Source organism: Ptiloglossa arizonensis, chromosome 5 (assembly GCF_051014685.1).
Source record: "Ptiloglossa arizonensis isolate GNS036 chromosome 5, iyPtiAriz1_principal, whole genome shotgun sequence".
Lineage (NCBI taxonomy): Eukaryota > Metazoa > Arthropoda > Insecta > Hymenoptera > Colletidae > Ptiloglossa > Ptiloglossa arizonensis.
The window spans coordinates 11,258,216-11,275,117 of record NC_135052.1 but is presented as its reverse complement, the minus strand read 5'-3'; the positions used below and the strand labels follow the sequence as shown (position 1 = coordinate 11,275,117).

The window sequence follows — 16,902 nt, the reverse complement described above, 5'->3', positions numbered from 1 at the left end:
TTTTACCAACGAACGAATGCTCTTCTCGATGAAATTCTCAAATTCGAGGAACGAGTATTTGCTTCGCGAATCGTTCTCGCGTTGAAATTTCCTCGAGGATGATCAGAAATAAAAATCAACCAACGAAACAACGAACAAAATCGTGCTTCTCGTGATTCAATGTTTCGAAACAAATAACAACCACGTTACGACAAGAGAATTCTCTGTTTCGGGTTCCCTGGACATCGATGTTACTTAACCCTCAATTCGGTGTACTTTCTCCAATTTGGAAAACCATCGTGCTTTGGAATTGAAATTAAAATTCAATTACTCTTTTCTCGTAAGAAATGTAAACACGTGTATACGAAATATTGAAATGAAAATGTTCCGTTTGAAATGAATCACACGATTCGAAGGATTTCATCGGGGCGCCAGTTTCTGGTAGCAGGGAAGCTTCGATTGCAAAGGGTTCATACATCCCGTCGCTAACCAACTGTGTTTATTTCGCGTAGGAAAATTCGAAACTGTCGTTATTAACATCCCGAGCTGACGCTCTCTGAACATCGGGAACGGGGAACGGTGAAAAAAGCCTACCCTCTTTCGTCCTTTCGATTTTCAGTCGGCGAGCGAACACCCTTCGGTGGCAAGCGCGCAACCAGGCAGGCAAAAGATATTAAAACAATCGGGCGTTGTAGGGCCCCCCCGCCGGTTCCCTTTAAAATTTGCAAATACACGAGTGAAGTGCGAATTTATTCGTCGGTCTGTAACCGCGCGGCTCCTCTTCACGGCTCAGACTCGGTTCAACGCCGTGAGCCGTTTGCGGCAGCCGCGAAATGGAAAAACGGGTTTTCCTTCTCTCCCGAAGAGGAGAGGAACGACTGCGTGCCGCGAGAGGGATTAGCATAGCCCCCTCATTAAAATACAAACACAATTCCATCGGCCCGTACAGCCGCCTACTCCGCCTGCAGCCGCCAATCTCGAATACCAACCCGTTTCTACACTCGGTTCAACGTCCCTCTCTCCCTTGCTCCATCAACGAGACACTCTGTCCTTATTTTCCCCATTGGTATTGACTCCGAGGAACTTTTAATCCATATTCGTTAAGTCTCCTTAAGTAACTCCGGCACCTGCTTCGACCAATTATTTTGTGGCGACGAACGCACGAGCGACACGCAGAGTAAACGATGAATCGGTCCCGAGAACGAATCGCGGCGACCTCTTCGACGATGAGCGAAAATCGCGAGGCGGGATCCCGCGAGCTCGCGAGCAAGAGGACACGCGAGAACGAAGAACGATGAAACAGGTCGCTTAAAAGCAAAAGACGATGAAAAGAACGTTCCTTCCGCGCCGTCGATCGGCACACGCAAATGCTCTCTACCGTCGCGGTACTCTTAAACCGACTACCCTGCTATTTCCAGTCTATACGGACCGATCGCTTCACCGTGACGCGATCATTTTCACGGGGAACACGTCAGGATGTTGTTGCTTCGCGAACTCGTTTCATCATCGATTGTTATTCGCTGACGGTAGAGAATCTGGTTTCTCGTCTCGTATTTTATTTTCGGTGTCCGATTCGATTCCATGGACGCCAGTTGCTCGTAAACTACCTGCCGACACAATCCGAAACGAGTAGATTTTTTCTACACGGATTATAGGGTAGAGATCAACAGTTTCCTTGAACGAGATCGCGCTATTCTTAATCCATTCGTGTCGAAGAATCATCAGTTCGGAAGCATGCGTTGGCAATCGAGGCAATGTCTTTGAGCAAACGATGACGTCTCTGAACACGTGAAATAATCTAGCTGTGTTTTTCCGATTGTGCTTCGTGAAAAAACAGAAAGGGAGTACGAAATAAGAATTTGTACCGCGAGGCTCTTTTCTTGCGATCGAGTTCAACTTGGCGAAAGTCTACGCGCGTTACCGATTAGCTTTGCGCGTGTTGGTGTTTCTAAACATTGACGAATGTGCAGTGTTATCTGCTTCAACTGGTTTTAACTAGTTACGTGATACTAAGATCGTCGGAAAATAGAAGATAATGCTGTACCACCGTCAATATTTGCAAAGATGACACAAGTGGAAATAATGAGTAATGGGCAGACACGTTAGCCAAACGATACTGTATCGTGCTCGTAGCCAAAGAGTCTTCGAAATCGATTCTCTCGCGAAAGATTGAAATCTTGAGCAAGAAAGTTTTATTCTATACATTCGATATAGTTTTTTCTACGTTTTACAGGTCACTCTGTACACTATTGCGAAATCTATTTAAACTTTCCACCGTCATCGACGAAGTATCAATTAGACAGAGGCTGAGAAGAGAAGAGGAAATATTTATAACGTAAGGAAAAGCGTTCGTCTTGAAAACAAAGAGAGGAAACCTAATTGGTAAACACGATAAAAATAGTTGCTGCAGCGTCAGCAATTAGGGAAACTGGATGGACAGATCGACGGTCTCTTGGGGTGGTTAAACCTTATTGACCAGAAAAAGAAAAGTAGCCGTAAACAACCCTCCTAAATACCCCCGGCCTCTTATTGGCCTATAGTCATCGGTTTAACCATTGCTGTAACGACCCTCGCTTGTTTACTGATCGGGGATACCCTTACGTGATTGAAGTATCTACTATGTGGTGAACGAACAGGTCTATTCCTCACCAACACAACCCCTTCCTAATTTGCGTCGAAGCACCTGAACTCTCTTTGATCCCAAGACTCTCGACATTATCGAAAAAGATTGCCCAATTTTCTACGAAAATATAAACGGACGATAAATTAATCGAGAAGCGAGACAGACCTCACGTTCGTTCATTTCTTTAAGGTGTTAACAATTCCACGATGTTGCAAAATAAATAATCGATATCGACTTCAATAGTTGCAGTAATGGAACAAAAGAGGCAGCAAAAGTACACACAAAGAGAAAAGAGTAGTCGAAACGAGGACAATCGAAAGGTGAAAATCTATTCTCTGGTCGATTTTACGACATAATTATATCAGTGGTACGAAAATAGGATAAGATCAAGATCAAATTTCTCATCTTTTAATCTTCGGATTAACATCTTGAAGATTAAATAGAACAAAGTAACGGAATAGAAAGAAAGTGAACTAAAATAAAAAGTAAATATTGCGAGGAGAAGTAAGTTGTTACCTAACGTCGAAATCGTAAAATGACACGAGGAGAAAGGATATCAATTTGTTCTCGAACAAGATATTTATACGAAACGCGTACCACGAGGCTGAAGACAAACTGATATATTTGTACGACTTAGTGTCCACCGAATAAACACACGGTCTGGTCGTTAAGCGTTAAATTTCGACGAGTGGAATTATAACGAAATACTCGAAGCATGAACTCGACTCGAAAACAGAATTGCATGTATGTACGTGCAGACGAGTAAACATATACCTGGCTGATACGCGAGGATCTCGTGTGCTCCGTAAATACTAACGAATCTATCTTGGAAATTGTTAAAGGCTACACACCGCTGCCAGAGGTTGGAATATTTTCAACGCAAACAACCCGTTGCCGGCGCTAATCGTAGGAGAAGCTTATGCCGAGCACGTGGCATTTCTTTGAAGGGCTTTAGACGAGTGTAGGCCTTGCCAAATACAGGATCCGTTTGACCGTCAAACGTACAGAGCAGAAAGCTTTTATCCTTTCCACCCTCGACTCATCCTGCCGCCTAGAGGAGCCTCTTCAACCCCTTCCAATCTTCGCCCCACAAAGGGAAATATTTACAAATATTTCGCAACTAAAAACGGGTTCACGCCGCAGTCGTTTCCGACGCCTTTCGAGGGCGAACCGTTTGGTGTCTGTTTCCTATTTTCTTTTCATCTCAGAACTTGTTTTTGCGCGCGAACCTGCTCCGAACTCTCAACGAGTATCGAGATACAATTTTCCTTTCCTTTTTTTTTTTCTTCTGTGTGTGTACAATTACTTTTCCAGACGGTGAAGTTTTACATTGAGAAAATTTTACTTGCAACAAGTAAATCAGTTTTGTCGTTCGATGAGACACGGAGCTATTAGGTTCGTCGTTTTATTTCTACTAAAGACGGTACTACCGTTTGATGAACACGTGTGAAGTTTCGCGTAGATTTGTCGACTGGTTCGTGTATTTACAGTTGCGCAAAGTTGAAGTGTCGTAGTATGCTTTTACGATAGAAAAAACGAGAAAACTTATCGATCAACCTAGCGTTACGTTTTTGATTTCTCATCGGTAAAATCGTTGTCTCGGTTGGCTACTGTATCGGTAAGTGTTTGCAGTGATTGGTAAAGCGAGCAAGAGAAACGAACTTGGTTTCACTCTCTCGCGATCTCTTTTCGGAGTATTCGCCACGTTGATACATATGCGGACTCGATATCTTTAGTAGTTATTCTTTCGCGGCTTACCAGAGTGAGAGATAAGAAAAATCCGCCAGTTGTTCGAAGCTAAAGGGAACCACGGATAAGACACCACCTTTGATATCTTTGTGAAGCGTCGAACCGTTTTCCGTATGTACTCGAAATTTTCTACAAAAATGTCGACTCGATGTACAAAAACGAAAATTAAAGAAAGGAAAAAAATGAGGATAAATCGTTAACGTTCACGTCCACGAAACATTTCGTGCCCAACATTTACATACTCCCGGTGACTGTCTTTCGGACTAAATCCAAACCTCGATTAGCGCGAGAGATCGAAGGGACAGAGGGATGACGAGTACTTGCCCTTGAAGGCCAGTAGGGTGTGGCTAACGGTCGAGTAAACGAAGGGTCACATTACGAGTTAATGTTCAGCTGTTACGTTTGTGTAATTCGCTTAATTGTTCTACCCGAGAGATTTAGAAATAATCTGCGTTTTGGTATCGCGCGGTGCGTACTCGACAAAGGGTAATTGCGAGCACAACACAATTGTACACGCATCGGTCGCTAAACGAGTGACGCTAGAAATTCGGTCGAATTTTAAGACCGAATTGTAAAAATTTCTACAACCATGGAATTCAAGAGAAGCAAGAGCGAAAGGCTTCTACGTCGTATCTTCACAAAGCAATTGCCCCCGGATATGGTGTTTCCCGTGGTTGGAACAAACGAGCAAAGGTGCGGCAGAGTAGCCGAAATTTTCACGGTTTGCGTGAAACAGATCGTTTTCCTGTTTCGCGAGGAACGTGCACTTTTCGAAAAACGAAGAAATACGAAATAAATAACCGAATTAACCGTGTTTGTTTCACTAGAGAGAAATATTACCGATAGTGGTGATTCCTCTATAATGTCTGCCTCGAAACTTTTCATCTGACACACGTTTTGGACACACGTTTAGTACAATCGAAGAATTCAATCGTGCGTAATCACATAATAGTGACTACACGCGGGTACAAGTAAACAATGACACGAATAGCTCGAAGCATAATGGTAAAGTATCAATTTTTTCGTTCCGACAACCGTTACACTCGTAACGATAATAATAACGAATATTATTTCTGGAAAGACAGCAACAATACGCGCCAACTTAAAAATCGAGCATTCGCTCCAGACAGTTTCTTTCTCGCCAATTTAAAATGTTTCGCCGCGACTACAACCCGGCCTCTTTCCTCGACGCCGAGTTCGATCCGAATTTTCCTTATCTCGAAGCAACCGTTGGAACGATTGATCGCGGCCCGAGATTGTCCCCGGCTGAACGAACCTCGCCAAAGAGTCAGCATCGACGAATCCGAGACGAGACACCGAACCGTTACTCGTTAATTGTTCCCTCGAAAGTGAACGACGTTACCGGTTGTACACTGGTCGAAACACCGAAATCAACGAGACATTGATAAATCGGCGAAGAAAGCCAGATCCACGAGTAGCGAGGAAAACGTAGGAAAAGTTCGCCAGAGGAGCTCGCGCGCGTCGATACAGAGAAAAAAGAAGAGAAGATGTAGCGGAGGTAGGACTGTCGGGACAGGAAGCTAAAGAGGGCGGTTAACAGGAGCTTCGGGGCAATAAGCGACTCTACAAGCTTTGGGAGGCGACGAGAGATGACCGCACAGGAAAAGCCGCACTGGTCAGCAGAAACAGCTCGCAAAAACACGGTCGGCCAGCCTCTTCTCTGCCCCACAGCAGCAGCAGCAGCAGCAGCAGCAGCAGCAACCCCAGGGAAAGCTCCGCCGACCACCCACACCTAAACCCTACCTACTCCCACCATTTCCCTTCCTACCGGTGGCTCCCCTCCCCACTCCTCGTCCTCGTCCTCCTTCTCCTCCACCTCCACCTTCTCCTCCTCCTCGTTCTTCGCCGTTTCCTCGCTCCTTTCCGCGCCAGCTACCGCCACACGTTAAGGGTTGCTTAGGTAGTTGGTACAGGGGTAGAAGAGAGAACGAAGTGGAGGAGTCGGAGGGGTTTGCTCGGTGGCAAGATTACGGCGAAGTTGCGCTCATTTAAATAATGCGCACAATAAAGTATGCAATGGCTAAGAGCGGGGGTGGGGGATTCGCCTGGGTTCCGTTAGCGCTCGATGTTCCTGTTTCAGGGGTAGAAGGGATAGCGCTCCCGGGTGCAGTCACGTACCCTTGAGGAAGGAAGAGAACCCAGACGCGTTCGTACACGCGCAAACGTTTCCGCGAACGCGAATAAGAGCACGCACTCGGATCGGATCTGGTGCGACCGACATCGTGTATCGTCGAGTCGAGGCCTCGCTCTCTTGGAAATCGAACAAGAGTTTCGGGCGACTGAAAATCATTCCAGGTGTTTACACCTCGACCGGGGCGTTCGTGGTTGTTTTTCTTCGTAGGTCGATCCTAGTCACCGAAGATTTCAAGGAACGAAATCGGGAAAAATCGCGAAAACTATTCGCGTCGATAGAAACGAGTCGACAGAACCTCGAGGAATCTGTGAAGAACACGACACCTTTTTCTCGTCCGAATCAACGTGTATTCGGAGGACTGTGCGAAGAACAAGATTTCCTTCAATTTTTTGCCTTTTTCAAATTTACTTCTCTTTGAGATTTATTTGCAATAGTTTTTACAGTTTCTACGGAGCACGAATATACGTATATATGTGTATTTATATCGAAAAAATGAAAGAACCAGAAGTGGTTGTCGTCATTATCATCCGTGGATCGAGATTGCTCAAAATCTGATCGGATATATATATTCCTATACGTATAGAATACGTACATTCCTACATGAGATACTTTGTTATAATAGCTTCCTTTCTGATGTACAGTTGGGAAGATAAAAATAAAGTGCCGAATTACAATCTGTTTATGGGGAGTAAATAACTGGTAATTTAAATTAAACATTAAAATCTCGATAAAGCTCATTTATCGTGTTTTGTTCCGAATAATCTCCAACTTAGCGCGACATCAATTGAATTAAAACTTATTCCAAACGCGGCGTTATAAATGGCTGTTATCGGGGTCATGAAATATATTTTCGATCACCGATATAACCGAAATCTTTAGCGTAGACACCTTCCTTTACCACCGTTTCTATCTCTAGATCGATCTATCGATGCTCCTTTTAGAAAAATCGATCGGTTTATTTTCAAGAATTCGCCTAGTGTCGACTTCAACGATGTCCAATTCGGGAAAATTTTACGCGATATAAATATTACCGTGAAATTCGTTAACAGTTAGCGTAGACAACGTTGCGTGTTTTTCTACATTGAACACACAAAAAACAAACAAACCCGTGCCTAATACGAATATATTCACCCACATTATTAACCGAATCGAATATCCCGGCTCGAAATGTTCTCCGACGATCGACGAAAAACCGAATATTTATAAATAATGGACTTCTCGCGACTCCAAAAGTCTGTGGGCGTTCGCATCGCGTCACGGGTGTGCGCAGACTTAGTCAGCGACGTATTTATTCGGTGAGACAATTTTTTCTTAAACTTTTCTTCTGGATCGCAACAAAGGGCGCGATTACCTTCGCGTTACGGAAAGGCTCCTATCGCGTATGTATCAGAAGGGTGAGTTGGAGCGTTCCGCCCCAAAGGTTTCGCCGATCGATTGCGATTCCCAAGGTCATCTAAGTTTTCCGGCCATGGACATTGCGTGGAATGACCTGCTTCGATAGGTTACAGGGATTCCGGAATAAATCCCTTCTAGTCGAAGCAAAAGTTTTTTCGGCAGTAATCTTGCATCTCCGACACCCTAAACTCGCTTTCTTTTTCTTCCCTCCCTGTCTCGTACACCGAAATGTGCTCGTTCGTCAGGATGAAATCGAGTATGCCGAAAATGATTCCACGCGTAGATCTTTTTCCACTAGTTTTAACAGGACTCTCGTCCACGATTATTCCTTCGTTTCGAAGATGACACGGTGTACGCAACGAGTATCGATTGATAGACGTTAATCGGTAAATTGGCTCGAAATCGTACGACGACGATTAAAATAGCGAAAATAACGACAATAAACGCGTTAAAAACTTATTGAACGGTACTGCATTGAACAGTACTACATTGAAAAGTACTACATTGAACAGTACTACATTAAACAGTACTACATTGAGCAGTACTCTTGGGTTGTTCGGGAAGTCATTTCGTTTTCCAAAATGAAGAATATATAATTTAATAAAATGTTTATACACTCTAAAAAAATCGTGTTTCATAATACACCAAAAAAAAAAAAAAAACAAAACGACTTTCCGAACAACCTAATATGTTTCGTCGCGTACAAAATTACAGTCTCGAGGAACCGACTCTGTTTAGAGATAAAAACGAACGCCGAAAATAAAAACGGTAAATAATATAATACGGAATTATAGTCACGAGCAACCGACTCTGTTCGAGATAAAGAGAAACGCCAAAAATAAGAACGGTAAATAATATATTCGAGTAATAGGGGTATTCCTTCACCCACTGTATCCACCTCGACGTTGTATCTTACGAGAGTAAAGAGGGAGGCGTGAGATGAATCTAATGAAAAACTGGGGCTGCTTAAATAAAATAAAGCTTGTCGGTGTATTATTGGCGGGAGGGTTGCACTTTATCTTCTCTTTACCCTCTTCCACTCCACCTTTCAACGGACTTCATTCTTTCAGTTTACTCTTCGTCTAAGAAGTCCTTTCGTTTGCCGAATAATGTCATATTTCGCGTCATACTTTTAACGATGCAAACACTACGGCACTGTTTCGTAAACGTCACGTTTTTATTCCAGCTACTCAACTTCTGCCGCGAAACGCGAGACGTGCGTTCAAACTTCTCCGACTAAACACACTGGAATCGTTTCATTCGGATCACACTACACGGTAATTAGGTATATCATAATTAATAGCAAGTGCAAACGAATTAATCGAATGCATATTACGATGAAAGTGTAAACTTGAAAATGGAAGAAAAATTTTCGTAAACTGTATGCAACCTTGCCTCGATTCGTAAAATTGTATATTTTGATATTACACTTTTATTATAGAACGAAACCAAAGTAGGTACACGCAATAACCGTGAAGTGTATAAGTTTAACACAAATCACGCGTGTAAAGCAACGTGCAACGCTAATTTCTCTACATTGTTAAGACATCGATTCATCCGTTGAATTATGTCCACGATGACATAATTGAAACCCTGACTTTACCCCCTTCGTTACGCAATTGCGTTCCCCTGTTCGTGTATCCCCATCCTCATGACTCGCTCGACAAAAATGACAAATAGCGAGGCGAAGGAGACGCCTAATTTACATATCCACTAATCTCGTCCTCTCTTCGTGTCTCCGGCTCTAATTCCGCGCTAATTCGGCGCCCTGCAGGAAAACGACGATGAGATTGTCCGAATCCCCTAGCGTCTTGTTCATTACGCGAGTAACATTACGACACAACATTCACCCTTACCCCTTTACTCCCCGAAAACAGATAAGAAGCAATCCAATTCCCGTTAATGTTACCTTTTCGATCGAATCTTACGAGCTGCTCGGAGATACAAGCGATTACAATGAAATTAAATACTCACGACGTGTCGTGTACGACGCGTACCACTTTCTTTCGCGAGAGATCGAAATATAACGGAAGAGTATATTTATTTTATATAATTATATATTATTATATTAGAATAATATATTATTCTTATATAAATATAAGAAGGATCGATGAAACGTTAACGGTTGAAACGAATCACAAGTGTGGAAATACGAAAGGAAGAAACGAAATCTTGGAACGAAGAGAAAAAATATCTCTCGGAGAGGTAATGCGAGGTGCGATTATTATTATCGTCGTAGAAAATACGTGCAATTTCTATCTATCGGTTTCTATCGATACTCCGTATTAAAATATCGGTCACTTTCGTCCATCGAATTTTAAAATCGTTGAAAAATTACGTTTCGTCTTTTCAACGTATTTCTTTTTTTTTTGTCTTATTTATTCTGCGCATTCCTTCCGTGAATTAATCCAGAAACACGGTTTTAAACCGCCGAGTTTAAAAATGTACGCAGATAAAGGAGAAGAAATAATAATCTGGGCAATAAATTTTATTCGTAATAAATTTGCTCTTATCGAGAAACGAACAAAAATTTAAATACTCGTCCCGAGACCATTGTACGATCGTTCTTCGCGCTACGCTATCGAGTTACCTATTCTCGAAAAGCGTCGATCGATATTACAAATCTAATTGAACGTCGGATCGGTGTGTTAAACACTATTAAAATTAAACGTGAATCAGTGTGTCGTTTCATCTATACTTCCTTCTAATGAAGGATGGAAAGGCACCGCCCCATAAACATTTCGAAATTGTGCAGGTGCTGTCCTTGATTTATGACCGGCAATTAGAATCCGACTACCTTATTTGCCGTCGTTGCCACTAAGAAGCGCCGCCAGCATGTGAACACGACGCATCCTAATCTATGCTCGAAACCCTAATTTCGAAACGGACGCCAGATGTTATACGACGTCGGAAGGAAGTGTAAAATATACGTAAATATACGCCGAATCGGTTTCTCCCGTCTCGTATTAGACGTTAAGATGCACGCGCGAGTCACGAGCGAGACGTATGTGCACCCGTGATTGCATCCTGCATAATTTCGCGGTAAGCGGATGCACGAGGATGCACCGGGGCCTTAACAACGTGACGGAGAAATAATAAATTCGTTCTTTCGGCGATAGAGGAAAGTACGTTACACGCGGAATTAATAATGTAAATTGTGTAATGAGACTATGCTGTAAGCGGATTATAGAATCCGAGGGTGAAGTCAACGTCGGAAGGAGACAAATGAAGAGAGATGGTTTGCGGGAACTGGAAATGCAATATTCCGTGAAAACCGTCACCGTGGGGATCGCAAAATAAATAGATATACGTGGTTGGAGTTCCACGACCGATTCGAGAACTTTGTCAACCGTTAACGAGAACAATATTCGTTAACGTCTTCGTCGACGAATCGTTCGAATACGCGCGTACCGAAAATTCGAAAGAAGAGAAAAGAAAAGAAAAAACAAACCAACGCGATGAAAATTTCGAAAAATCGAATCACCGACGTTCTTCGCTGTTCGGTGTTCCGAACCGATGGTTCGTTCCGTTTTTTTTACGATCGATCGATAATTCGCTAAATATTGAGCTTCTCCGATTCGGCGATATTGAACGTAGAAAATGCAACGTGCCTCGATAAATTCGCCGCCGTGGAAAAAGCGATTGTTTTCTCAATGAGACCGATAAGGACGGAGAAGGAAATGAATAAAAGGGACGGGGAAGGAATAACCCCAACGGAAAGCTCCGAGAATGGCAGAAGGAGTAAGCGAAGGAGGAGGAGACGACCGAGCATAGGAGGACTTGAGGGAGAGATGGCCCCGGCGTTCATCGGACATTTATCCAATTAACCGATTCGAGTCGAGTAACCGGGGGTCAGAAGATCGTTCGGATACCTATACAAACGAGACGCACGCGCCCCGATGGTGCACGAAGCGTACCGAATAATAGATACGCGGCGTCCGTGGAGAAGACGAGAAAGCTCGGTTACGTAATGTCGAATGTTGATCTGTTATGTTTAATTACGGAAGCTGATATTGACGGGTCGGTATGTACCGGCTGGAGAAGGAGAAATCGTTGGACCGACGAGGACAGAGGGATCGGATCCAGTCCTAGTTGCTTGTTCGTAAAGTCACCCCTTTCTCTGCGAGGGGTTGGCTCCGAAAAGGGGTTCGGGAACAGGAGGAGAACTACTGAGGCGCTCGGGCACTGTCGAACGAAATGGCCAGCAATATTGTCGTCGTGGTTCGGGGGATTTGCGTGGGGCAGATCGACGAAGAGCAGAGTAGGGGCTCGAGTGACATGGGAAATTAATTATACGCTCCTGAAAGTCCTGACCTCCGCTCGGACACCCAAAACAGATCGCGGTCTGTCGCTGCGTGTCCTTCTGTTCTATTCTTTCACGATAATAAAAATAATTCGATCCGGTGTTCCGATACGTGACTCTTTTTCTACCGTCTACCTCCGAGCTCGAAAGTAATACGTGGAGATGGAACTCTGGTAATTTCGCGTTACCGATCATTCGACAACTTTTCGTTCAACTGGAATCAAATTCGAAATTTATTCGATTCGTTGAACGATATCTCGTGAACGAAAGATGTAGCGGTTTAGCGAAATATTTGGAAAATATTTATATTTCTTTCTGTACAAAAACGTCCTTGTTTTTTATCATGAATCGAATGTACCAATTTGAACATTTTCCGTTGAAATATTTACCGGAATCTGCACGATACCCTTAAGAATTTCGAGTGTCGATCTTAGCGTTGATACAGCGTCGCGAAATTATCCACACCCTCCCCGGTTCATTCGAGTAAAACGGAACGAGAAAACAGACAGTTACAACTTGAGCTCGGTAAATGAAACTTGCGTTCCTCGGATGTAACGAAACTTAATTACGCGTATTTAAATTTTCCAGAAAAGAAAGCAAAGAATCTTTCAGTACCGCGAAATTATTCCAGTTCCTCCTCCTGTATAAACTACTCACCGCTTTGAAGTCGAGTCAAATTGGCCTTGATAACCGAATAGCTGGTAAAAAATTCACAAAGTATAATATTCTTTAAATACATTTTTGATCGGAACAAAACTGTATTAATCGAGATACAAGATTCCCACGAAAACAAGCTACGCGTGGATTTTACAAAACCTAGCTATTGCACCTACCGAATAGAGCGAGTCCGAATCCAGCGAACGAGAAAGAATAAATAAATGTGCTCGTATCGTGAGAGGCAGAAATAAAGACTGATTCAAGCTCAGCGAACACAGCGCCCCGAAAGTACATCCGGGGATCCATTACCCAGATCTTGGTGTTCAACTGTCCGAAACGACCACAAGATTTGTGTTTTCACTTTTGCCCGGAGATATTCCGTCTCGGAATGTTTCGTTTCTTCAGCGTTTAATTTACAATTGCAACGAAAAGTTGAGGGAAACGGACGAACAATTCCTTTTTAATAAAAATCCCAGACAAGAGGAGCGAAACTCAAGCGTACCGCAGTATCCTTTGCCACGACCCATCGACATCAAGTTTATCGGTCGTTCTATGCACGAAATCTACGAAAAGAAAAAGAGAGAGGGAAAAAAAAAGAAACCGATTTGTTCGGAAATATGTCGGCTTTTATATATCGTTATGGAGCATACACGTGGGGAACGACGTCGTAGCCACCACCACCTACCAAGTTTCTATCTCCTTTCTCATACTTTACCACCCTACCTAGCACACATACGCTCCGAATATTTATTTTTATTACAATCCGTATACTCCTGAGTCAACAGTTTCTTTTCAAAGGTATGAATCGATTTCGGCGAAGTCAACGGAAAAAAAAAAAGAAATGCACAAGTTGAAGAAATTTTCATCGGATTTTGTATTTATCTCGAAACGGAATTAACCGTTCCCGATCGGTCCAACGATCTTTTCTTCCCACGAATAAAACAGCCGGTAACGACTTAAGTTGAAATAAATTTTTTGCGTTCGCATTATATCGCTTTAATGTTTTTGAGAAGGCACTCCCTGGAAAGTTAGCGGCTACTAGCGAGTCCAGTAAATCTTACACCCAGAACCACCCCCTCCCCGAGCCATCCCTAAAACCTCCCTCGACTGCCTAGCCATTCTTATTCCCTCGTTACTCGCAGCTTCGCTCGAGGCGGCTCTCTCCTTATTATATCGTCTTTCCACGCCATAAAATCGGAAAAGAATTTCGCTCCCCAAGACAATAGAAACTAATAAATTTGATTACTGATTACAGTTGCGAATTTTTTAAATTTAAAAAGCGATCATAAGGTAACGCGTTTAATATTACATTTTGTTTCGTCATTTTTCTTCATCAAGTATCGTATACCTTATCAATGATACTTCTTCTATAATAATTGTATATAATAGAAACTAATAAATTTGTTTACTGATTACCGTTGCGAATTTTTTAAATTTAAAAAACGATCGTAAGGTAACGCGTTTAATATTACATTTTGTTTCGTCATTTTTCTTCATCAAGTATCGCATACCTTATCAATGATACTTCTTCTATAATAATTGTATATAATAGAAACTAATAAATTTGTTTACTGATTACCGTTGCGAATTTTTTAAATTTAAAAAACGATCGTAAGGTAACGCGTTTAATATTACATTTTGTTTCGTCATTTTTCTTCATCAAGTATCGCATACCTTATCAATGATACTTCTTCTATAATAATTGTATATAATAGAAACAAGTAAATTTGTTTATTGATTACCGTTGCGAATTTTTTAAATTTGAAAAGCGATCGTAAGGTAACGCATTTAATATTACATTTTGTTTCGTCATTTTTCTTCATCAAGTATCGCATACCTTATCAATGATACTTCTTCTATAATAATTGTATATAATAGAAACAAGTAAATTTGTTTATTGATTACCGTTGCGAATTTTTTAAATTTGAAAAGCGATCGTAAGGTAACGCATTTAATATTACATTTTGTTTCGTCATTTTTCTTCATCAAGTATCGTATACTTTATCAATGATACTTCTTCCATAGTAATTGTATACGATAGAAACTAATAAATTTGTTTACTGATTACCGTTGCGAATTTTTTAAATTTAAAAAGCGATCGTAAGGTAACGCGTTAAATATTATATTTTGTTTCGTCATTTTCTTTAAGTATCGTATACTTTATCAATGATACTTCTTCCATAGTAATTGTATACGAGACGTGGAGTAGCGACAATTATATTTTTTAAAAGACTATTTGAAAACGTCTAACCGAGTAACATAACTATTTTGAAAACATTAGTCCGAATTTCAATAAAGATTTCGCCAAAATCCATTTTTCAGTAAAGCTGCTAAACAATATTTACTTATTGGCCATATCGAATGCTCGAAATTACATAAAAGAAGAAAAATAATAGGTAGAAAATAAAGTAAGCTTTTAAAGGTAGGTACAATTTAAAGTTTGCCAACCCTTAATCTCTGATATTCAGCTTGTACTTTGTAATATCATAATATACTAACATTGTGAAAGCAAAATTGGTATAATTAAAGTGGAAGCGTCTTTAAAATAGCCGCAGATAATACCAGTTAGAAATCTCTCCTAGATCTGTCAAAAGTTTCAACTCACTATTCTATAAATTCGGAAATTTTAAGAATATAACCAGATAAATGTCCGTAAATATCTAAGAATATTTATCGATGACAATTCACAGATCGACGTACGTATTTATTTTAAATAATTGATCATAAAATTCTAATATATCGATGTGTATTAAAAGTGTTAAATATAACTAAAATATTTATACTATAATAAGAAACTATTTTTCCGCTGTTATTAAAGTTTGCGTATAACCTTACCTTACGTAGAATTTCTGTTACCTTTATTGGATAAGTGACCAATTGCTTTAAACCATTGATGCTTCGATGTGTCCTACTTTATCCATTACCGATCCAGTCGCATGGGAACGCTGATGCTGAATAATTTTGAAAATCTATAGTTGAAAACATAACGATGATCTTGAATTACTGCTACTACTGACGCGGCAACTTTACGGCTGTGAAATTGTCAAAACCGAAGACGGAGAAAGTGTTGACCCTAGTACTCTGTACTAGCTGCTATCGGTGAATTTTCTACTGCTGGTCGCAATGAAATACACTTGCACATTCTATCGTGTCACTATAAACGCTGCAAACAAGGTATAGAATATATGAACAAGTTATAAAGTAGATGCGTAGAAAATGCTTTTTCGTATTACATGAATTGGGAATGCAAGCGCCCTCTCACCGTATCCGTGTCATTTCCAACGTTATTATCGATAGATAATCGATAACGTACAATTTGAGCATTACCACGTGCACATAGCTAGCATTAATTATGTGGGTAGCAATCAAAATCACTACCATACACCACAAAAACGCGCGTATGCATACGTAAAAGATAGTTTAATTTATCTACGGCTCCTAAATTTAATTAATTTTATGTCTAAGTTTAACTTTAAATTTATCACAGACATATTGCGCCTGCCCATGAAATTTGTAGTCTACGTTTTATCTAAGTTAATTTTAAAACAACCATATACGGATCTCTGTGTTTTGCCAAGCAATTATTGAATAAGTAGCTTCTTTTTTGAAAATATTCTGTTTCGTGTTCCATCAATGGGAATGAATGAAACTTTTTGTTAGAATATTTTTCGCGACTAATAGGTTCGATAAAACCGTAAACAATAATATACAGAGATAAGTTTTCTATACTTACTACTTTTGCTGAGGTCGGTATTTTAAATCGGGTAACATCAATTTCGTAAAATGAACCGTTTATCCTATACCTCGTGTGTGAACTGGGACTCCAGAACCGTGTTATATTCGTTATATTCTTTTATTGGATGTTGGGTCTATTCTACGTGTTATTTGGAATTTTACCACGGTGCAGCCGTCGATAATAGCTATTACAGAGCAACAGCTTCGACGTCGTTATTACCACAGAATTGTTGTTCATGGATTAAATTTCTTTCGCAGATATTTCTTTTGCGTAGTATGTTCGATAACTGACCGCACATAACGCTT

The 16,902-nt window shown here is 41.1% G+C and overlaps 1 long non-coding RNA gene across 2 annotated transcripts; it reads right to left on the bottom strand.

Moving 5' to 3' along the window:
• Positions 1 to 15,433: 15,433 nt before the first annotated feature.
• LOC143147293 (uncharacterized) lies at positions 15,434 to 16,894 on the bottom strand. 2 transcript variants are annotated; one of them, XR_012992228.1, is made up of 2 exons: positions 16,595 to 16,894; positions 15,434 to 16,024 (listed from the first exon to the last, which is right to left on the bottom strand). It is a non-coding gene; the product is annotated as an uncharacterized LOC143147293 (long non-coding RNA). The 2 variants fall into 2 exon arrangements; XR_012992227.1 differs by lacking the exon at positions 16,595 to 16,894 and adding an exon at positions 16,124 to 16,270.
• Between the last annotated feature and the right edge of the window lie 8 nt (positions 16,895 to 16,902).